Source organism: Vicia villosa, linkage group LG4 (genome assembly GCF_029867415.1).
Source record: "Vicia villosa cultivar HV-30 ecotype Madison, WI linkage group LG4, Vvil1.0, whole genome shotgun sequence".
Lineage (NCBI taxonomy): Eukaryota > Viridiplantae > Streptophyta > Magnoliopsida > Fabales > Fabaceae > Vicia > Vicia villosa.
The window spans coordinates 36,214,657-36,239,364 of NC_081183.1; positions in this window are offsets into that span (position 1 = coordinate 36,214,657).

Sequence of the window (24,708 nt, forward strand, 5' to 3'; positions counted from 1 at the left end):
CTGTGTTTGCCTTCGAACCGACAATGCACTCATCCCTTTCTGTTTATTCTTTCTTTTCCAATTTTCAGGGTTTGTCGATCGCCAAAGCTACGAGTACTGGTAACCCTAAAACCCTGATATGTCTTGTTTTTTATTACTTATGCCAAACCCTATTAGGGATCCGCTGGTTTCATTTTCCCCTTCCCCATATTGCTATTGTTATTACTTTATATTAAACTGCGTGGTTAGTAATCCTAGGGAGTGCAAGTCTTGTTAACTGAATTAGAATCACTAATTTTACAAGATAAATGTCATCGAAGTTAACCACGTGATTGTTGCACCCACGCACGCTTTTCTGGTAACCTCTTTGCTGCCTGCTGCCTGTTGCCTGTTGCCTGTTGCCTGTTGCCTTTGTGTTTTTTGCAGAATAAGCCATGTCCCTCGAATATGGGGATACCTCAGCCGTGTTGCCTCGATAAATAAAGGTCATACGACCCTAATGATGCTGCCTTCGACACACTATATGACCTCGACCCTCGGAAGTTGCCTACGGAAAAGGCTGAGGTATCCTCTGGTTGCCTACGAATAAGGCTGTTCTGGTCCTTCCCATAGACTACCTGCCTCTCTATGGCATGGGTCAGTCTTTGGCGAATGACAACGCGATGACCCTTCAACCTCCAAATGAAAGGCTTCCTGCCCCTTATGGCAAGGATAGACCCTTTCACTCTGAAAGGCTAAAAGGAACTTCTTTTTTCAAAATATAAGGTAAATTGCCCTTAAATTTCTTTTCCTTGCTCTGAAACATTTTCAAATATTCTTTCTCAAAATTCTTCAATATGGCTACGCTCATTTACGAGCTAAAGTCCGTGTTCACTTCTTCATTTCTGAAAACAAATGAGCAAAGCAATTAAGAGCCCATGGAAAACCATGGATGTAAAGGGTGCTTTTTAAACCTTCCCTTTGCATAATTTACCCCCCGAACTCAAATCTTTTTAAAAGGTGTTTTCCTGTTTCTTTTAGCCTTTCCGATATTTGGATAAAATAAAAGTCGGTGGCGACTCATGCTTAACCGTACATTTTTCAATTATAAAGGTCAGTTCACCGTATTACACTAGGGTTCATGCAATTCAAGACACTGCAGAAAGGATCAAAGTGAAGCTCTTGGATCACCTTGATCTGGCTCAAGATTAAGGGGAAAGAAGATTCAAAGGATCGACATAATTGGTTTATCGTTTATCGCTCTGTTAATCTTCTTTGTATAAACTGTTTTCATAGTAATGGAAAACTTCCCAATTCCCGTTTGGAATTGGGGGCAGATGTAGTCGTAGCGAGGACGATCGACGAACTGCCTCATCAAATATCGTGTTCCTATCGCCTTTATATTTCCGTTTATGTTTTGTTCATACCTGGTTATAATTACAATTTGATAAACGATTCAGGTGTTAAAATTGTGCATTAAGAGTTTGTCTAAACATCACAATTCATCACACATTGAATCACCATCAATTGAGATTATCACCAAGTGTTTGTCGTTTTGCTTCAACCGTTATCAAAGCATTGCAAACAACGTATATCAAATTAAGAAGTTAATCGATTCTCACTAGAGCGACGTATTGATTCTATAGGGTATCCTTTTATCGCTAATCTCAAACTGTTTTGTGGTTTTCAACACATATACAATCGTTTCAATAGCGGTCCGGAATAGACGCGAGTCGATTCAGAACCGCTTTCGCTTAAAGTTCAAATAATTCCGAAAAACTCTGAGAGATCTATTCACCCCCCTCTAGATCCTTAAGCCTAGCGTCTAACACGGTTAAACTGGAAACTAACTTTTCTCTGGATAGTTCAGAAAATACCTCTTCAGAATTTGATTCTGATGCAGATTCTGATCCATCATCCACTGTGGCCATTAGTGCAAGGTTTGCCTGCTCGCCTTCAGAGTCTGATTCTGATTCTGATTCTGAATCATCCCATGTTGCCATAAGACCTTTCTTCTTATGAAACTTCTTCTTGGGATTCTCCTTCTGAAGTTTTGGACATTCATTCTTGAAGTGTCCAGGCTCATTGCACTCATAACAAATGACCTTCTTTTTGTCAGATTTTCTGCCTCTAGAAGATTCTCCTCTTTCATGCTTCTTTGAGCTTCTGAAGCTCTTGAACTTCCTTTGCTTGCTCTTCCAGAGTTGGTTTAACCTTCTGGAGATCATGGACAATTCATCTTCTTCTTTTGATTCTGATTCTTCAGAATCTACTTCTTCAGCCTGAAAAGCGTTAGTGCATTTTTTATAATTAGATTTTAATGCAATAGACTTACCTTTCTTCTGAGGTTCATTAGCATCCAGCTCAATTTCATGACTCCTCAAAGCACTGATCAGCTCTTCCAAAGAGACTTCATTCAGATTCTTTGCTATCTTGAATGCAGTCACCATTGGGCCCCATCTTCTATGCAAGCTTCTGATGATTTTCTTTACATGATCAGCCTTGGTGTAGCCTTTGTCCAGAACTCTTAATCCAGCAGTTAGCGTTTGAAATCTTGAGAACATCTTCTCAATATTTTCATCGTCCTCCATCTTGAAGGCTTCATATTTCTGGATTAGGGAAAGAGCTTTGGTTTCATTTACTTGAGCATTTCCTTCATGGGTCATTTTCAATGACTCATATATATCATGGGCAGTTTCCCTGTTAGATATCTTCTCATATTCAGCATGAGAGATAGCATTCAACAAAACAATCCTACACTTGTGATGATCTTTGAATTGTTTCTTTTGATCATCATTCATTTCTTGTCTAGTGAGCTTTACACCACTAGCTTTAACTGGATGTTTGTAACCGTCCATCAGAAGATCCCATAAGTCAGCATCTAACCCAAGGAAGTAACTTTCAAGTTTATCTTTCCAGTATTCAAAGTTTTCACCATCAAATACTGGTGGTCTAGTATAACCATTGTTACCATTTCCATTGTGTTGCTGAGCAGAGCCAGATGTAGATGGAATTGTTGGATTTTCACCAGCCATCTTGACTTAAGCGTTTTTCTCTTCCTGAATCTTTTCTAAACACGGTTAAGTGCTTGCACCTTAGAACCGACGCTCTGATGCCAATTGAAGGGTAGAAAAACACTTAGAAAGGGGGGGTTTGAATAAGTGTAGTTTCAAAACTTGTAAGATAAAATCAACTTGCACAATTATTTTTATCATGGTTCGTTGTTAACTAAACTACTCCAGTCCACCCTTGACAAGGTGATTTACCTCAACTGAGGATTTAATCCACTAATCACACAAGATTACAATGGTTTTCCACTTAGACAACTTCTAAGTCTTCTAGAGTATTCTGATCACAACCTGGTCACTCTAGGAACAACCTGCTTAGATACCCTCTAAGACTTTCTAGAGTATTCTGATCAACCTGATCACTCTAGTCCTTTACAAATTAATGTAAACAAATTCTAAGAGTATTACAATGCTTCTTAAAAGCTATAATCACAACTGTGATATTTCTCTTAAAGTTTAAGCTTAATCTCACTATGATATTACAATAGCAATAAGTGAGGTTGAAGATGAAGTTATGAGAGCTTTTTGAAATTGACAGCGTTTCTGTATATTTGCACAAGTGTTGTATTCAGCTTCTCATCAGAACTTCTATTTATAGGCAGTTGAGAAGATGACCGTTGGGAGCATTTAATGCTTTGCGTACTCCGTACAACATTGCATTTAATGTTTCACTCTTTTGGTCAACTACCTCGAGCCTTGCTTTTGCTGTGACGACTGACGTTGCCGTTAATAGCTTCTAACGTTCCTTTTGTCAGTCAGCGTAGCCTGCCATCTTGTACTTGATTCTGATTTGATCTTTTATGGATACAACGTTTGAATCTTCAGAGTCAATACAGCTTGGTGCAGAGCATCTTCTTGTCTTCTGACCTTGAAGTGCTTCTGAGCGTGATACCATGAAAACTTCAGTGCTTCTGCTTCTGATCTCACGTTCTTCTGATGCTTCCATAGACCATGTTCTGCTTCTGCTTGACCATCTTCTGATGTCTTGCCAGACCATGTTCTGATGTTGCATGCTGAACCTTCTGAGTCAGTGCTTCTTGCGCTGATTTTGTGCATACTCATTATATAATTCCTGAAATGGAAATTGCATCGTATTAGAGTACCACATTATCTCATACAAAATTCATTTACATTGTTATCATCAAAACTAAGAATATTGATCAGAACAAATCTTGTTCTAACAGTGTTATTATTATTCTTGATCTATAATCTTCATTGCATTCAATCATTACACATCTATTTTAAAAATAAAACAAATAAATAGAAGAAAAATGCAATTTTATTTAATTATTTATGTAAATTAAGTTAATTATGATGTTTGGTTAAATCAACTCACTTATAGTTGTTAAAGAACATCTAATTATCCGAATGTATATTCGATTCACGATCTTCTATTTATTCTCCTCATTCTCATAAATATGAATTTAAAAGTAAAATTTTGAGTAATGTTTAAAATATTAATTAGATGACACAATAACTGTTGTAAAAAGTTGGTAGACAAATAATAAAAACTATTGAGAGTTCAAACACATCAAAAAATTTGATGTGTGAAAACAAAGAAGAATCACAATCAAAATAAATGACCTAAAACAACATAATATTATGTCAAAAGTGAAAGCAAAATCATCACAATCCAAAAGAAGATGAAAAATAAGAGCATAATAAATCGTTTATCCAAATCGAACAAATGATCTATTATGGGGGATATAATAGATCTCTTATTCACTATACTTTCAAAAGTTGTTACAAGATATTACAAATGAGTTTAAAAAAAGTCTTTGGAGTTATCATAAACCATATTCCATTTCTACCCAATGTTTCACACTCTCTCTCTCTCTCTCTCTCTCTCTCTCTCTCTCTATATATATATATATATATATATATATATATATATATATATATATATATATATATATCACACAAGTTAAAGGTGTTTAGAAATATTTTTCAATCTCATTAGATACCTTCGAAGAGTTCCGAAATTTCAACCCTTGTCTCTCTAAATTTACCACTAGGATTCTCAAACTCTCTAAATTTATCATTATCTTCAGATATAAAATTTTAAAGGTTGGAAAGATAAAAATGATAAGAGATACATATTTATAACTGATAAAATCCTTTTAATGGGCCCAAAATATAATCTATTAATTGTTATAATAAAAAACTATAAGTATCTTATAATTTATTTTATATTAAAAAAATAATATTATAAATATTTTATAATATCTTTTGTATTAATTTAAAATATTATAAATATTTTATAATATTGTTATATTGATTTAGAGTATGTGTAAATTAATATAAAATATTTTAACATTAATGAACGGATCCGCGAATCGAACCTATCAAACCCAATACTTGTGAACCGCTCGGACCAGACTATTTTTTGACTTACTAATTTCTGATAATTTCAAAAGATGTCTTTTTTCTCTTCATCACTCAAAGGTTTTAAGACATACTTCTACAATCTCCATCTTAACTTGAAACTATGATGATGTCAAATTATCAGTCAACCATCTTGCTCCCATCTACCATGTTGAAATAATATTCAACAACTTTGATCAAGTTCAAGCCACCCTTGAACCTTAATCTCGTTACTTGCATTCACTTGCTTCCAATCACATTTTTTGCTTAGGTAATATAACAAGCTCTCAAACACGGTTCTTCAACCATCTTTGAATTTACTTGCTTTCAAATGTCTCCCTAAAGTTCCATGTTTCCGAGTCTTGCAACCATGTAGCCATATTTAAAGCATAACACCCAAAACCAACATGAGTGTTCCTTTGAGATCGTACAATCTCCCTTTTTACCATATCATGAGTCAAATGATAATAAAAAGCCTCATTAATCATTCCCTCACTACTACTAGCATCCATAGTAAGAAACTCAACTTTAGTCTGAGTCTTATCTACCATAGTTTCTAATAGCTTCGTACCTAAATATTCACTCTTCTTTCCCTAACGAGACTCACTAAAAGTAATACATCTGCAGTTGATAAACTTCGATCCTCCAGGTCTCACTCCCAATAGCTCATAAACCTTTCTTTCTCTTGGATAGCCATTAAAGATACAATCCATAACTTTACCATAAAGGTGACTAGAATTGATTTGACCAATAAGAAAAGTTTTAACGACCTTCAAATAAGAGTAGTTTCAGATTTCCTACTACAAATCACCATAAGTGTTTGGAAGTTTACTCTTGTAAATGAACATCTACCGACCAGGTAAGTTGCTTTTCCACTAGACTTACCCTGGAAAATCAATGACAACTCGTGGGTCAAATGTGTATTTATACCTTGTCTTCTACAATACTCATTAAAAATGCTCTAAAAGAACTTGTATGCATCCACCATGCCTTGACCTCAAATCCCATACATTGTTCTTATCATGAAAATCGTCACTAGTTCATGATAAACGAACAAAATGATTGGAACCTTCTAACCTATATAAGCCACATATTTTAACCTTATAATTATGATAACTTTACTATGCAAAGTCTTTAATACCTAGTGTTCAACTCTAATGCAATATCCTAGATCATTAAACATGCTTATAGATAACAAATTTTGTATGAATTCTGGAACATGTCTCATGTTGTAAAGAAAAAACTCATGATCATCAAATATTTTAAGTCTGTACGTAACAATACCATAAACCTTGCAGCCTTATTATTACCAAGGACAACTACTTCACCTTGCTCCAGCTTCAAAGTCTCAAAGTATTCTTTTCTTGGACATATGTTATAAGAGCAATTTGAGTCCATGATCCAACTCTCCTTAATCTCCAAACTTGACACCACTAGTACACCAACACTCTCATAACTATCTTCATCTCAGACAAGTACAATCTGAATACAATCATAATTACCCTTCTCTCGAGACAATCCTTCATGAAGTGACCTGGTTTTTGACAAGTAAAGCATTTTACCTTTAATTTGTCAAACTTCTTTGATTTATACATTCTTCTATGTTCACCTCATCATCTTGAGACACTCATGTAATGCCCCGACTTATTTTATTTATTTTCCGTAATTTAATAATGTGGTATTTGGTGATTGTGTGGTATTGTTTGGTGTTTTGGTGTATCCTTGGTGTGGAGTAATGTCGTTAAGAGTATAATTAAGGTGTTGGGGGTGTGTGATCAAAAGTGTATAATTTGCTGGTGTGGTGGGTAAGACTAATTGAGTAATATTAGTTAATAATTATTTAATTATTTAATATTAGGTGGATCAGTTTCTATCCTCAAACTTCTCTTTTCTATTATTTAATTAGTTAGGATCAGTAATAATAATAATAATAATAATAATAGTATTAATAATAATAAATAATAAATTAATGATTTTTATTTTATTTAATTGTGTATTTATTCATTTAAATACAAATTAAACCAAGTAAAATCGTAAATTAATGATAAAAGGCCATATATTTGTGTTAGAACAAGATTGAGAATTTATGTTCAGAATATGGTTTTGATGATAACGAACATATATTTTGTGAGCAACAATTTTATTACTAATGATTTCATTAAATGTGAAGGCATTATGCTATAAGCCTTATACAGGATTCATCATAAGAAGAGCACAACGACTACATCAGAAAGTACATCAGAAAGCCCAAAGGAAATGAACAAAAGTCAGGAACATGAAGTCTTGCATATTCAGAAAGATCACACAAGAAGAAAGATCAGAAGTTCTGAAGTTACAGGTGTTTACAACGTAGTGACTTTGTCATACCCCAAAATTTGCCCATACATTTTCTCCTATTCAAAATCAGATCAATGCACAAAACTCATAAGACACATTCTCCTATACAAAGGCTCTGAACTAGGGTTTGATTCTTTCAAAGGAAAATCACTGAATCAATGACTTCCAAGCATCTCATACGACTCAACATGTCTCACACTATCCCTATGACAAGTATCAAGGCTCAATTCAAAGGAATAGTCATTCATTTGCTCAGAAAGTCAACAGTCGACTATCTTAACCTAAAAGGTCAACTGTGGTCAAAACAAAGTCAAAACTCCTGATTTTTTGTCAAGATCCTCATATTGAAGTATCATTCACCATTTGATCAAGAATTGACCATGGTTCATCAAGGAAAGAACAAAAATCAACAAATCAAGAAGTTTCTAAATTAGGGTTTTGTATAGGAAAAGTCAACTGAACTTTGACCAACCATAACTCTCACATGGAACATCCAAAATTTTCCATCCAAAGCTCATTTTGAAGGAAATTTGATTCTCTACAAAATTGGGTCTCACATGCCAAGTCCAAAAATGCTTCATTTAGAGATATGGACCAAAGCATTATAGGTCCTTTTCAAAAGTCAACAAAAAGACACTTTTTTCAAAAGGACATAAAATGAGCGTGGAAAATCATTTTGATATGAGACCAAAGACACTGGTTATAGGACTCTCTAAGGTTTCTAAAAAGTCCTAGAACACTTCCATACCTCAAAAATGGAGGGAGATAGGCCTTGTCAAAGTTGGACTATTTTGGGAAGAAAATGTGAAAGAACTTGGTTTTTTTACAAATAGGCCCAAGTTATTTTGGTTCAATCTTGATCCCCAAGTATCCAAAGGCCCAAAAACTCTTTCCCACAAAATTATATAATTTATTATGAATTTTGAATTCATTTAAAAATGATTAAAATCATATAAATTAAGAGAAAATCAAATGTTGGATAAAAGATGTGATTTGGATCTAATTTAATCATCAAATATATCCCACATCCAATATAATTTCGTGCACCTAAAGATTGGGAAGAAATTTAATCAATTTGGCCAAGTTTAGAAAGTGAATATTCAAAAATATAAATCAAATTTCACAAGATTGAAATCAAGGATTCATCAAGATTTTCCTTAATTTTGTTGCCCTAAACATTCCTCTATAAGTACATGACTTAATTCAGAGCATAGGGGGTTGGAGATTCGCAGTCAGAGAGCCATAACAAAGCTCCAAAATTGAAGAAAAAACTCAAATGCGTTTCTGGATTTAGAGGTCGATCCAAAGAGTTCTGAAGCCATAGACACACTCCTGGAGAATTACTGAACGTGCCTCGATCCTTACTCAATCTCCAGACACCCGTGAATGTGCTCACAGGCCCCATACGGTTTGCATTCTTTTTTCCTTCGATTTCAATGATTTACACGTTGTTTACATGTTTTGGCTACATATTCTTGTTCATGGTGATGCACTGATACGATCTGGAAGTTTAATTGCATTCCTGTGTACTTTTGCGACCAATCGACATGTTAGGGTTTGCGAGTTTTAAAATAGGGCTTTTCGATTCAGCATGAATTAGGGCCGGATGCATGTACCTTCAGATTCGTATGATCAAACCGAGCGAAACTATGTTTTCGTTTTTTATTTTCGGTGCGTGTATGAGGTTTTAACCGTTGACAGGTGTGATAGCTATGAGCTTTTACAGCTTACTGTAAACAGGCGGTGTAAAAGCTATGTTGCAGGTTTGACGAAGAAGACAGTGAGGTGTCCATGCATCACTGGCCAGTTCAAAATCTGGCGCGCGCAATTTTTCATGGGGTTTTAATTTCATTAATAATTATTTGTGCACATGCTATAAACACACGCCTTGCTTGGTTGGAATGGTAAGAGGCGAATGGCTGTTACATGGGGAACCTGGGATCGATCCCTAGGGGCCTCACTCATTCATTATTTTTGGTTTATCCCTTTGTCAAAGCTTGCAGGTGGATCCTACGCTGCGCTCCTCACCAAACACTTGATACTCCCTCGATTTCCAGCCGCACGATATTTCCTCTTCCAGATCCAACAGGCCAGGAGTGAGGGAACATGCCATGGTCTCCACGCCTCCCACACACGAATTCCAGCTAAGCTCTCAAACTTTCTTTTTATTTTTTATTTTATTAAATAATGAGTTTTTTCTATTTAATTGTTTCTTTCTTTATTTATGTTTTTATATAAAGTTTCTATTGTTTTTTTATTCTTTTCCATAAAATCATAACCATTTATTTTTAGTATTTATTAATGAAATAATTTGATTTAATTGTTAATATCTTTTTATTTTAATTAAATATTTGTTTAATCATTTAATTAATTATAAATGCTTTTACTAATTGTTTGAAAAACACTTATCAAGATTAGAAAATTTAATCGAAACTTTATTTTTCCGATTTAATTAATTGGGTTGAAAACCAACAATTAATTAATTCAATCTCATTTATTCTATTGATCAGGTTTAATTTATGCCCGAATTAGGGTTCATGAGAATTAACCCTACACTGAAAAAATATTTCTTTGTGTCCTTTTCAGGGTTTATTATCAGACATCTTCCGATCACGCGCCACGCCTTCTATGAAGCTAAGTTCTGATTTTATTTTCCTTTAAATATTATTTACTCTTTTTAAATTTGTTCTTAAGGCTAAAAACCTCGAAAGTCAATGGACTCTTTTGCACTCATTTCTTCTGCCTTTGCCCTTTTCAGGTTTACCTCCGAGGCTTCCCTCCGACCACCAACCATGTCAGATCAAATTCAAAAGCTAAGTCTCTTTTCATATTTGTTTAATTTCTCTTTGCCATTTTTGTAGTAAATTAGGGTTAACCCTAATTGGCATTGAATTACCCATACACTCACTGTTTCCTATTATTTCTTTTTCAATTCTCTAAATGGTCAGGGTCAATGCTTCATGCACAAGGCAAACCTTTGCCCATCAACCTCCACCAATCGAAGCTAAGTTTCTTTCATCCTTTTCCTTTTATTGTTATTGTTATTGATTAAGGTTAATCCCGATTATCATTTGAACCGATAATGCACTCACCCTCTGTTTATTATTTCTCTTTCAATTTTCAGGGTTCGTCGACTGCCAAAGCTACGAGTACTGGTAACCCTAAACCCTGATATTTTTTGTTTTAATTATTACTTATGCCAAACCCTATTAAGGGATCCGCTGGTTTCATTGTCCCCTTCCCCATATTGCTATTGTTATTACTTGATATTATACTGCGTGGTTAGTAATTTAGGGAGTGCAACCTTGAATTGAATTAGCCTCATTAATTACAAGATAATTTAATCGAATTAATCACGTGATTGTTGCACCCACGTACACTTTTGGGGTAACCTCTTTGTTGCCTTGTTGCCTGTTGCTCTGTTGCCTTGTTGCCTGTTGCCTGTTGCCTTTGTGTTTTTTGCAGAATAAGCCATGTCCCTCGAATATGAGGGTACCTCAGCCATGCTGCCTCGATAAACAAAGATCATGGTCCCTAATGAGGCTGCCTTCGATATACTAACATGATCTCGACCCTCGGAAGTTGCCTACGGAAAAAGGCTGAGGTATCCTCTGGTTGCCTACGAAGAGGCTATTCTGATCCTTCCCTTTAGACTACCTGCCTCTCTATGGCATGGGACAGTTTTAAGGCGAACGATAACTCGATGACCCGTTAACATCCAATCGAAAGGCTTTCTGCCCTCTTATGGCACGAATAGACCCTTTCATCCCGAAAGGCTAAAAGAAACTTTGTTTTCGTCAAACTATAAGGTAATTGCTCCTAATTACCTTGCTCTGGCTTATCTCTTTTTCATCTTTTTCTTAAACAAACACTCTCAAGGCTACGCTCATTTACGAGCTAAAGTCCCTGAGTTTCTTTTCTTCTTTTCTTTTCAAACGAGCAAAGCAATTAAGAGCCCATGGAAAACCATGGATGCAAGGGGTGCCTTACACCTTCCCTTTGCATAATTACCCCCCGAACTCAGTTTTCTTTAAAAAGGTTTTTTTCTGTTTCTTTTAGCCTTTCTAACTTGTTTGGATAAAATAAAAGTCGGTGGCGACTCTTGCTTAACCGCGACATTTTTCGGTTATAAAAAGTCAGTTCACCATATTACAGAACTGGCGACTCTGCTGGGGAGATTTTCGATTAAAGAGGGGTTACCTTAAAAGTTTAGGATTCACTTAAAGGTTTTCTATTGTTTGCTTTGTTTGTTTTATTTTTCAAGGCTGTATTGGGTATTCTGTTGTGTGAAAGATCTTACACCCGGATCTAGTGTACCTTAGGTATGTGGCCATAGACCAGGAATGTTGTACGACATGTATCGTTATGGTTGAACTGGTGGCCACCGTTAGTGCGACGCTTTGGTTTGTCCTGATGGCCCTTGAAACTGATCGAGGAGACGTTTGGCTACCGCGTGGTGTCATGAGCACTAATTTTCCCTTAGAACCTTAGTTGAACTTAACTTTGGCCTATAGGAAGTAGCGAGATGGCTGGCTTTGGATTCTTGACTGAAGCTGGTTGATACTCGATGCTACACTCATTGAGATTGGACTCAAGGGATGCTTTTGGCTGGCCGATTGTGCGCTATGTTGAGACAATGCCCACGAGAAAGATCAGGGATATGAGCACCATAGAACCTGGTTACTATTTAGGACAGGTTGAACCAACTAAACGAAAGGAAGGAGGGTATATACCTATGGACTTCATGCAAGCCTACCTTTAAGGCAATTGTGTGACTTGTGTGACTTGTGTGACTTGTTTGTGTTTACTACTAACCTTCGTTCTTTGCAGGTTTTGTTAAAAGGACGTGTTTTCCCTTACTATCTCACACTATGCCTAACGAACTGCATTCGCATGACATTCATGACATCATGACATCATAAGCATAACATGATTTAACTAACCCTTTCAAGGATCTTAGGGATTTAGGGCGCACAATTTTAGGTGCCCTTATCAAAGACTGAATTCCTACCAAGGGGCAAGAGGATTTATTTTCTTCTGGCCGCGTACCTTCCAATTCAGAGACACAATGCCTATCAAGGGGCAAGAGGATTTATCTTCCTCTAGCCATATATTTTCAAATTCAGAAGTATCCCGAATCAGAGGCGATGACCCACTCGATATGGTGAGCTTGATTCTCGAAAAAGGACGTTCAAAGACAAAATTCAGAATCCTTCAGACAAAGACGCGACCAAAATATTTTTTAATGTTGCTGACTAAATTCCTAAAGATCCTTGAAAAGATTGCATTTGCATTCATAACATCACATAAAACTAACTTTTCCTTTCAGGTCGACCAACTGGTCAGAAAAATATCATCAACAAATCAACCCTAATCAGATGAACATTCTGGAAGCTTGACCCCCGGACTTCTGAAAGTTCCAATCAGATGAACATTCTGGAAGCTTGACCCCCAGACTTCTGAAACATTCCAATCAGATATACATTCTGGAAGCTTGACCCCCGGACTTCTGAAAGTTCCAATCAGATGAACATTCTGGAAGCTTGACCCCCAGACTTCTGAAACAATCCTAATCAGATGAACATTCTGGAAGCTTGACCCCCAGACTTCTGAAACATTCCAATCAGATATACATTCCGGAAGCTCGAACCCTGGACATTCTGAAAGTTCCAATCAGATGAACATTCTGGAAGCTTGACCCCAGACTTCTGAAACATTCCAATCAGATATACATTCCGGAAGCTCGAACCCCGGACATTCTGAAACATCCTTATCAGATACACATTCCGGAAGCTCGAACCACGGATACTCTGAATCTCTACACCAGTTCCACAACAACGACGCAAGCCAGATGCACCTAAGAGCCAATTCACCAAAATCAATATGTCGTCGGCTCAAACATTACAACATCTGTTGAAGATCAGATTGATTACTCTGAGGGATGCTCCTGAGAATTCTAACACCTCTGGCTATAAACTCAATGCGTGGTGCGCGTACCATCCCAACATTCCTGGACATTACACAAACAATTGCTGGACATTGAAGAATAAGATTCAAGATCTGATCAATGACGGAGAAATCAAATTCAACCCTCTTGAAACTCCTGTGGTGATCACCGCTCCTATGCCTAGTCACGACAAGACTGATTAATGTCTAAAGTGGATGAACTTTTAATCATTGGCTCTACTTTCATTTGCGATTTCTATTCTGTTTGTTTAAACATTCAAATTATGATAGACATTATATATTTTAATAATCATCATCAGTGCATTGCATATGTTTGTCTTGAATTAATTATTTCGCTATCACTCATTTTAAACTGCATCTTTACTTTGCATATGTTTTGTGATACTCAACTCCTGCTAAAGCTGTATACCTTTTGAGGGAGGATGACGAAAATGATACCGCAACCTCATACAGTATGCTTTTGAACGAACTATGTTGACGATGTACAGGCATTGTTTCAATTCCTAAACAGTGGAGATATAAGGATGCTAATCCCTCGTCAACCCCTTTGAGCCTAAGGCGTAGGAGTTTTATTTCTTGAAAATTCAAAACCTTTGATTATAACCGGGGGCAGGGTAGTTCTCAGTTAATTTGGCTGTGCATTCTATTTTAAGAGTCATTTAGTACACCTTTCAACAAAGGTTTCAATCACAAACGTTCAACCGCACACGTCAAAGAAGTGTTGGAAATGTCAATCAGAAGACAATGACGGTTCATCGATCATCAAACAAGGCAGTCAATATCTTTCAAAAAAGAAAAAAAAATGAAAAACATATATACAAAGAAAAGCCTGCTAAGTCAAAAACAAAATAGAAGACTTAGGCAAAAATCAAGGCGTCCCGCTGACTGTAAGCTCAAAAGAGACAGTTCAGGCAAAAGTTAGGGATATCAAAAAGATGAAAGAAGAGAAGTCAATAAATTCTTGAACAACACAATGTTGTGACTACCAAAAGGAAGAAGTGACTGCAATATCAAAAAGTTCTCTTTGTTTGTGAACCATCATCAATATCAAAAATGCAAATCCAAAAGTCTCTTGGAACCTGAATGCATAAGTTGAATTAACTGAGCTTAGGATCGAAGAACATCACGAAGAGGGGTGGGTATAAATAAACTTTGAGCCTTTATCCTTTGTTTCTTAAACCGTGAACCAAGCCACGTTACAACCCTTGAATGTCCTAATTGAAGCATGGTTAGTTCGAAAGCATACTGTCACCAAAAAGGTATCCCGACTCCTTAAGGTTTACTACAAATGTTAAGTTGATATCCTGTTTTTTATAAACATCGTGTTTTTATAAATATCATGATTTTACATCTCCGGTTTTAATGTTTTTCAAATACTCAAGACAGACGTATGCATTGCATCTCATGAGTTCATTATTAAACATATTCTGCTACATAATTTCAAATGTTAGCAACAGAAAGAATTTGCACAGGGTACAATTAATGACTGAAAGTTATCCCGACAAACAAAATTACTCAAAGAAGCCATATACAAGGGGCATGACATGTTTTGTCCAATCAATCTGGGGCAATCAAGTCAAGATTCCGAGAATCTCTCATGGATGCTCGAACAATCAGGGGCATGCATCCAAGTATATCTAAAGCTACTCCCCAATCAACGTGAGACATTGTCATGAGCCTATGATTACTGGGGGCATATCGCCCATAGTGAATATCTCATAAAGTCCTCGCGAGGCGAATCCTTCCAAAGTTCCTTCTAACTGGGGCAAATCTTGCAAGTCCAGTTCAACATCTTGATCAATACTCAGGGGCGTGTCCTGAATCAAGTAGTAAGTTACTATGATACTGGGGGCAACTTTCAAGACACCCACATCTCCCCACAGAGCCAGGTTCATAAGATCATATTCCCCACAGAGTAATCATTAAGAAGACATCTTCAAACACTCTCGTCCAACAAAAGATATAGATCCCCAACAAAGATTATATCTTCAACATTGTCATTTCTCCAACACTTTGCTCTTCTACAAACATGGTTTATTAATATCTCTCATCTTCAGTCAGGGTACATCAAGTTACTGATCATCCCCAAGCAGTAATCATAAAACCCCAGCTAAGCCTCTCCAAGAAGAGATCAAAACATCAAGCTCTCAATGACATCAAACGATTCTAGTCACACAAGTCATAAACATACATCATAAGTCATAAACACATTCATACATCACATACACATTCCTCATTTATTTTGAAGTATATAACTCATGCATCATGGCATTGCATGAAAAACTAACAATGTTTGACAGGTACATTACAAGGATTCGAATCTTATTCAAAGCAACGCCTGATGCATGGCATTCCAGACATCTACGGATGAAATTTGGACAAGTCTAACGCACGACTCATACAACGACCTAACGCACGGTCTTCCAGACATCTAAGGATGCAATTGAGAATAGTCTGACGCACGATTTATTCTCCGACCTAACGCACGGTCTTCCAGACATCTAAGGATGCAATTGAGAATAGTCTGACGCACGATTTATTCTCCGACCTAACGCACGGTTTTCCAGACATCTGAGGATGCAATCAAGATTAGTCTAACGCACGACTCATCTTCAGCCTAACGCACGGTTTTCTAGACATCTGATGATGCAATCAAGATTAGTCTAACGCACGATTTATCTTCAGCCTAACGCACGGTTTTCCAGACATCTGCGGATGCAAACTAGAAACAGTCTAACGAATGACAGTCTCAACATCTGGATGGCATCTTTAAGCCCATCCCCGACGAAAGTCCCTACTTCAGCGAGGGCAAATTTTCTTGGTACTCTAGTGTTCAATCACCTTCCACCTTCAGATACCGACTGGCATACAAACCACTCTACATATTCAGGTTTAAGATAATTGAACAGGGGCAGCTGTCATACCCCAAAATTTGCCCATACATTTTCTCCTATTCAAAATCAGATCAATGCACAAAACTCATAAGACACATTCTCCTATACAAAGGCTCTGAACTAGGGTTTGATTCTTTCAAAGGAAAATCACTGAATCAATGACTTCCAAGCATCTCATATGACTCAACATGTCTCACACTATCCCTATGACAAGTATCAAGGCTCAATTCAAAGGAATAGTCATTCATTTGCTCAGAAAGTCAACAGTCGACTATCTTAACCTAAAAGGTCAACTGTGGTCAAAACAAAGTCAAAACTCCTGATTTTTTGTCAAGATCCTCATATTGAAGTATCATTCACCATTTGATCAAGAATTGACCATGGTTCATCAAGGAAAGAACAAAAATCAACAAATCAAGAAGTTTCTAAATTAGGGTTTTGTATAGGAAAAGTCAATTGAACTTTGACCAACCATAACTCTCACATCGAACATCCAAAATTTTCCATCCAAAGCTCATTTTGAAGGAAATTTGATTCTCTAGAAAATTGTGTCTCACATGCCAAGTCCAAAAATGCTTCATTTGAGAGATATGGACCAAAGCATTATATGTCCTTTTCAAAAGTCAACAAAAAGACACTTTTTTCAAAAGGACATAAAATGAGCGTGGAAAATCATTTTGATATGAGACCAAAGACACTGGTTAGAGGACTCTCTAAGGTTTCTAAAAAGTCCTAGAACACTTCCATACCTCAAAAATGGAGGGAGATAGGCCTTGTCAAAGTTGGACTATGTTGGGAAGAAAATGTGAAAGAACTTGGTTTTTTTACAAATAGGCCCAAGTTATTTTGGTTCAATCTTGATCCCCAAGTATCCAAAGGCACAAAAACTCTTTCCCACGAAATTATATAATTTATTATGAATTTTGAATTCATTTAAAAATGATTAAAATCATATAAATTAAGAGAAAATCAAATGTTGGATAAAAGATGTGATTTGGATCTAATTTAATCATCAAATATATCCCACATCCAATATAATTTCGTGCACCTAAAGATTGGGAAGAAATTGAATCAATTTGGCCAAGTTTAGAAAGTGAATATTCAAAAATCTAAATCAAATTTCACAAGATTGAAATCAAGGATTCATCAAGATTTTCCTCAATATTGTTGCCCTAAACATTCCTCTATAAGTACATGACTTAATTCAGAGCATAGGGGGTTGGAGATTCGCAGTCAGAGAGCCATAACAAAGCTCCAAAATTGAAGAAAAAACTCAAATGCGTTTCTGGATTTAGAGGTCGATCCAAAGAGTTCTGAAGCCATAGACACACTCCTGGAGAATTACTGAACGTGCCTCGATCCTTACTCAATCTCCAGACACCCGTGAATGTGCTCACAGGCCCCATACGGTTTGCATTCTTTTTGCCTTCGATTTCAATGATTTACACGTTGTTTACATGTTTTGGCTACATATTCTTGTTCATGGTGATGCACTGATACGATCTGGAAGTTTAATTGCATTCCTGTGTACTTTTGCGACCAATCGACATGTTAGGGTTTGCGAGTTTTAAAATAGGGCTTTTCGATTCAGCATGAATTAGGGCCGGATGCATGTACCTTCAGATTCGTATGATCAAACCGAGCGAAACTATGTTTTCGTTTTTTATTTTCGGTGCGTGTATGAGGTTTTAACCGTTGACAGGTGTGATAGCTATGAGCTTTTACAGCTTACTGTAAACAGGCGGTGTAAAAGCTATGTTGCAGGTTTGACGAAGAAGACAGTGAGGTGTCCATGCATCACTGGCCAGTTCAAAATCTGGCGCGCGCAATTTTTCATGGGGTTTTAATTTCATTAATAATTGTTTGTGCACATGCTATAAACACACGCCTTGCTTGGTTGGAATGGTAAGAGGCGAATGGCTGTTACATGGGGAACCTGGGATCGATCCCTAGGGGCCTCACTCATTCATTATTTTTGGTTTATCCCTTTGTCAAAGCTTGCAGGTGGATCCTACGCTGCGCTCCTCACCAAACACTTGATACTCCCTCGATTTCCAGCCGCACGATATTTCCTCTTCCAGATCCAACAGGCCAGGAGTGAGGGAACATGCCATGGTCTCCACGCCTCCCACACACGATTTCCAGCTAAGCTCTCAAACTTTCTTTTTATTTTTTATTTTATTAAATAATGAGTTTTTTCTATTTAATTGTTTCTTTCTTTATTTATGTTTTTATATAAAGTTTCTATTGTTTTTTTATTCTTTTCCATAAAATCATAACCATTTATTTTTAGTATTTATTAATGAAATAATTTGATTTAATTGTTAATATCTTTTTATTTTAATTAAATATTTGTTTAATTATTTAATTAATTATAAATGCTTTTACTAATTGTTTGAAAAACACTTATCAAGATTAGAAAATTTAATCGAAACTTTATTTTTCCGATTTAATTAATTGGGTTGAAAACCAACAATTAATTAATTCAATCTCATTTATTCTATTGATCAGGTTTAATTTATGCCCGAATTAGGGTTCATGAGAATTAACCCTACACTGAAAAAATATTTCTTTGTGTCCTTTTCAGGGTTTATTATCAGACATCTTCCGATCACGCGCCACGCCTTCTATGAAGCTAAGTTCTGATTTTATTTTCCTTTAAATATTATTTACTCTTTTTAAATTTGTTCTTAAGGCTAAAAACCTCGAAAGTCAATGGACTCTTTTGCACTCATTTCTTCTGCCTTTGCCCTTTTCAGGTTTACCTCCGAGGCTTCCCTCCGACCACCAACCATGTCAGATCAAATTCAAAAGCTAAGTCTCTTTTCATATTTTTTTAATTTCTCTTTGCCATTTTTGTAGTAAATTAGGGTTAACCCTAATTGGCATTGAATTACCCATACACTCACTGTTTCCTATTATTTCTTTTTCAATTCTCTAAATGGTCAGGGTCAATGCTTCATGCACAAGGCAAACCTTTGCCCATCAACCTCCACCAATCGAAGCTAAGTTTCTTTCATCCTTTTCCTTTTATTGTTATTGTTATTGATTAAGGTTAATCCCGATTATCATTTGAACCGATAATGCACTCACCCTCTGTTTATTATTTCTCTTTCAATTTTCAGGGTTCGTCGACTGCCAAAGCTACGAGTACTGGTAACCCTAAACCCTGATATTTCTTGTTTTAATTATTACTTATGCCAAACCCTATTAAGGGATCCGCTGGTTTCATTGTCCCCTTCCCCATATTGCTATTGTTATTACTTGATATTATACTGCGTGGTTAGTAATTTAGGGAGTGCAACCTTGAATTGAATTAGCCTCATTAATTACAAGATAATTTAATCGAATTAATCACATGATTGTTGCACCCACGCACACTTTTGGGGTAACCTCTTTGTTGCCTTGTTGCCTGTTGCCTGTTGCTCTGTTGCCTTGTTGCCTGTTGCCTGTTGCCTTTGTGTTTTTTGCAGAATAAGCCATGTCCCTCGAATATGAGGGTACCTCAGCCATGCTGCCTCGATAAACAAAGATCATGGTCCCTAATGAGGCTGCCTTCGATATACTAACATGATCTCGACCCTCGGAAGTTGCCTACGGAAAAAGGCTGAGGTATCCTCTGGTTGCCTACGAAGAGGCTATTCTGATCCTTCCCTTTAGACTACCTACCTCTCTATGGCATGGGACAGTTTTAAGGCGAACGATAACTCGATGACCCGTTAACATCCAATCGAAAGGCTTTCTGCCCTCTTATGGCACGAATAGACCCTTTCATCCCGAAAGGCTAAAAGAAACTTTGTTTTCGTCAAACTATAAGGTAATTGCTCCTAATTGCCTTGCTCTGGCTTATCTCTTTTTCATCTTTTTCTTAAACAAACACTCTCAAGGCTACGCTCATTTACGAGCTAAAGTCCCTGAGTTTCTTTTCTTCTTTTCTTTTCAAACGAGCAAAGCAATTAAGAGCCCATGGAAAACCATGGATGCAAGGGGTGCCATACACCTTCCCTTTGCATAATTACCCCCCGAACTCAGTTTTCTTTAAAAAGGTTTTTTTCTGTTTCTTTTAGCCTTTCTAACTTGTTTGGATAAAATAAAAGTCGGTGGCGACTCTTGCTTAACCGCGACATTTTTCGATTATAAAAAGTCAGTTCACCGTATTACAGACTTACAAAAGATAAACAACAATAGAGTCACATGTGAATCAAAAGATAACCTTCAGCTCAGCAAGCAAAATAAAATAAAAATACAAAGGATCAGAATTAAGAAGAAATTTGTTACAAACATCATCATTAGCTAAACGGCTACAATAACTAAAAGGAATAACTCCCAAGAATGATTGAAGAAGCAACCTTCATGCAGCACATCAAAGAAAACAAAGCATGGTGGAAACACGTCTACATTTATTACGCTTTTCAAAGATCAAGATAACAAACATATTTGACAGCTATAAAATGAGGTAAGATCTCTTATTAAAGGTGTGGTTTTTTTGTAGAAGAAAAGATTAAGAACAAGATTGGAAGAAGAACCAAAGAAGCAACTCTCAATAAGAACTGATGTTCTTAATCTGCTTAAGAAGGAGATTGGAAGAAGAACCAAAGAAGCAACTCTCCATAAGAACTGATGTTCTTAATCTGCTTAAGAAGAAGATTGGAAGAAGAACCAAAGAAGCAACTCTCAAAAAGAACTGATGTTCTTAATCTGCTTAAGAAGAAGATTGGAAGAAGAACCAAAGAAGCAACTCTCAATAAGAACTGATGTTCTTAATCTGCTTCAGAAGAAGATTGGAAGAAGAATCAAAGAAGCGACTCTCAATAAGAACTGATGTTCTTAATCTTATTAAGAAGAAGATTGGAAGAGGAACCAAAGAAGCAACTCTCAATAAGAACCGATGTTCTTAATTCGCTCGAAGAAACAAAGATAAAAACAAGAAGCAACCTCAAATGAAAAATTAATAATCCAAATTTTCTTGACAGAAGAAGTGAAGACGAATAACTACTTGAAGTAGAATTCTACATATGAAGTTGAAGCTCTTACTCTGGTTACCATCAAGAAGCAAATATCTTGTTCAGAAGATGCAGACAAGTGGACTTAAAAGATAATTCACTCATAGTGATTCCTTGTCATTGCTTCGCATAGTATGTACTTAGAATAGGAGAAAATCTGCTTAACAATGAAGCACACTTGTAATCCCCAAAAGATTGATGAACGTTATATCTCGCTGAGATCACTGAACGATTTATCATCTATAGTCAGTCACAGCAGGTAGCTGTGCAGGGAGTTAGTCACAATGTGTTGTGCAAGTTACTAGATTGATGAACGTTATATCCACTAGGGATCACAGAACGGTTCAGTCATCTAGGGGTTAGTCACTGGCGGGTAGCTTGTGCAGGGTACATGAGTCAATGGACGTTATATCTTGTAGAGTTCATTGAATGAGTCATTGTCCAGATGGTTAGTCACAGTAGTTGGCTGTGTGGAACTGTTAGTCACGACGGAGGATCGTGCAGTTCTAATCATGATTTGGTTATAGTGGATTAAGACCTATGTTGAGAGGCAAATCACCTGAAGAAGGTGGACTGGAGGTAGCCTTAGTTAGAAGGTGAACCAGGATAAAAATGAACGTGTCTCTTAATTTCTGCACATGTCATTTTAACTTAGAACTTCCGAGGTTTAATCGATAGAACTGTATTGAGCAAGTCAGAAGTTCTGATATTTTTAGAAGTTAAAGTGAACATCTTATTGGTTATGTAGTTATACCTCTTCATGCTTCCTCAACATCTAAGCATAACCTAATAGATGACTAAGCAAAAGAAAGAAAAGTCTTTAAAAGGAAAGAAAGGAAATTTTAAATTCATAAAGAACACAATTCAATCCCCCCTTTCTTGTGTTTTTATCAACCTTCAATTGGTATCAGAGCATGGCTATGTGTTGGTCTCAAGGATCAAACACTTAACCATGTAGAGAGATCTAGAAGGAGAAAAACTACACTGAGTTGAATGAAGGATAGAAAAACATAGAAAGGGGGGTTTGAATAAGTGTGACTTTAAAAACTCTTAAGATAAAAACAATGAACACAATTATTTTTATCCTGGTTCGTTGTTAACGAAACTACTCCATTCCACCCAAACTTAACTTCTCCAGCAGATTTAAGCACCGGGTCTTGGAACATAAACCTTTTTCCCGTCATGTGCCGCGAGCACCCAGAGTCCAGGTACCATGACATGTTTTCCTTTGTCTTCTTTGCTGCCAAGGATATCTGCAACAGGAATTATCTTCTCCTTAGGGACCCACATTTTCTTGGATCCTTTTGGGTTAGTTCTCCTCAAGTTCTGATTGAACTTGGGTTTAGCAATATAATTAACAGGAGGAACAACATGATATTCCCTATTCTGAGTCGCATGATATTTTCTAGTATATGTAACATGCTTCTTAGTGTGTGTTATGTGGAAACTCTTAGCATGTGATGTGAGCCTAATATCATGGGAGTGGCCATACTTGAATTGATCATACAGAGGTTTATATGTGATTTTCATCTCATCAACAGATTCAAGTTTTTATGGGGTTTCACCCTCATAGCCTATGCCAACTCTCATGTTTGCACTAACTGCATATATCATAGAGGCTAGCTGACTTCTCCCTATACCTCTAAATATAAACTTTCTAAAACTCAAGTCATATTCTTTAATAATATTGTTCATACTTGGAATAGACTTTTCTGAACTAGAAGATGATTCAACGTCTTTGGATAATTTTAAAACTTTTTCCTTAAGTTCAGAATTTTCTACTTCAAGGTTCTTAGTTTCAGATTCAAATAGCTTCTTCATCTTTTTGTATTTGATACTAAGTTAAGCCTTGAGTTCCAGAAGTTCAGTTAGACTAGAAACTAACTCTTCTCTAGAAAGTTCAGAAAATACCTCTTCAGAATCCGAGTCTGATGTAGATTTTGATTCATTATCAACAGTGGCCATCGGCGCAATGTTTGCCTGCTCATCTTCAGAGTCTAACTCTTGATCAGAAGAGTCTGAGTCATCCCAAGTAGCCATAAGGCCTTTCTTCTTTTCAAACTTCTTCTTGGGCTTTTCCCTCTGAAGCTTTGGACACTCATTCTTATAATGACCTGGCTCCTTGCACTCAAAGCATGTCACCTTCTTCATGTTAGATCTTATGTGTCCAGAATATTCTCCTCTTTCAGGCCTTTTAGAACTTCTAAAGTTCTTGAACTTCCTTTGTTTACTCTTCTAGAGTTGATTTACTCTTCTGGAGATCATGGAGAGTTCATCATCTTCTTCTTCTTCTTCTTCTTCTGATTCTGACTCTTCAGAATCTTCTTCTTCAGCCTGAAAAGCATTAGTGCATTTTTTATTATTAGATTTTAATGCAATTGACTTACCTTTCTTCTGAGGTTCATTTGCATCTAGCTCTATTTCATGACTCCTCAGGGCACTGATCAGCTCTTCAAGAGAAACTTCACTCAGATTCTTAGAAATCTTGAATGCAGTTACCATTGGGCCCATCTTCTGGGCAAGCTTCTGATGATCTTCTTGACATGATCAGCCTTTGTATATCCCTTGTCCAACACTCTTAAGCCAGCAGTCAGAGTCTGGAATCTTGAGAACATTGCTTCAATGTTTTCATCTTCCTCCATCTTGAAAGCTTCGTACTTCTGGATTAAAGCAAGAGCTTTTGTCTCCTTGACTTGAGCATTCCCTTCATGAGTCATCTTCAAGGACTCAAAGATGTCATGGGCAGTTTCTCTGTTTGATATTTTCTCATATTCAGCATGAGAGATAGCATTCAGCAGAATAGTCCTTGACTTGTGATGATTTTTGAATTGTTTCTTTTGATCATCACTCATTTCTTGTCTAGACATCTTTACTCCACGAGCATTTACAAGATGTATGTAACCATCCAAGACTAGATCCCATAAGTCACCATCTTGACCAAGAAAGTAACTTTCGAGTCTATCTTTCCACTATTCAAAGTTTTCACTGTCAAACACTGGTGGTCTAGTGTAGCCATTGTTTCCATTTCCATTGTTGTATTGTTCAGTAGGAACAGGTGTAGCTGTTGATGAATCACCCATATAGACTTTATGTTTTTCTCCCTGAATCTTTTATCTA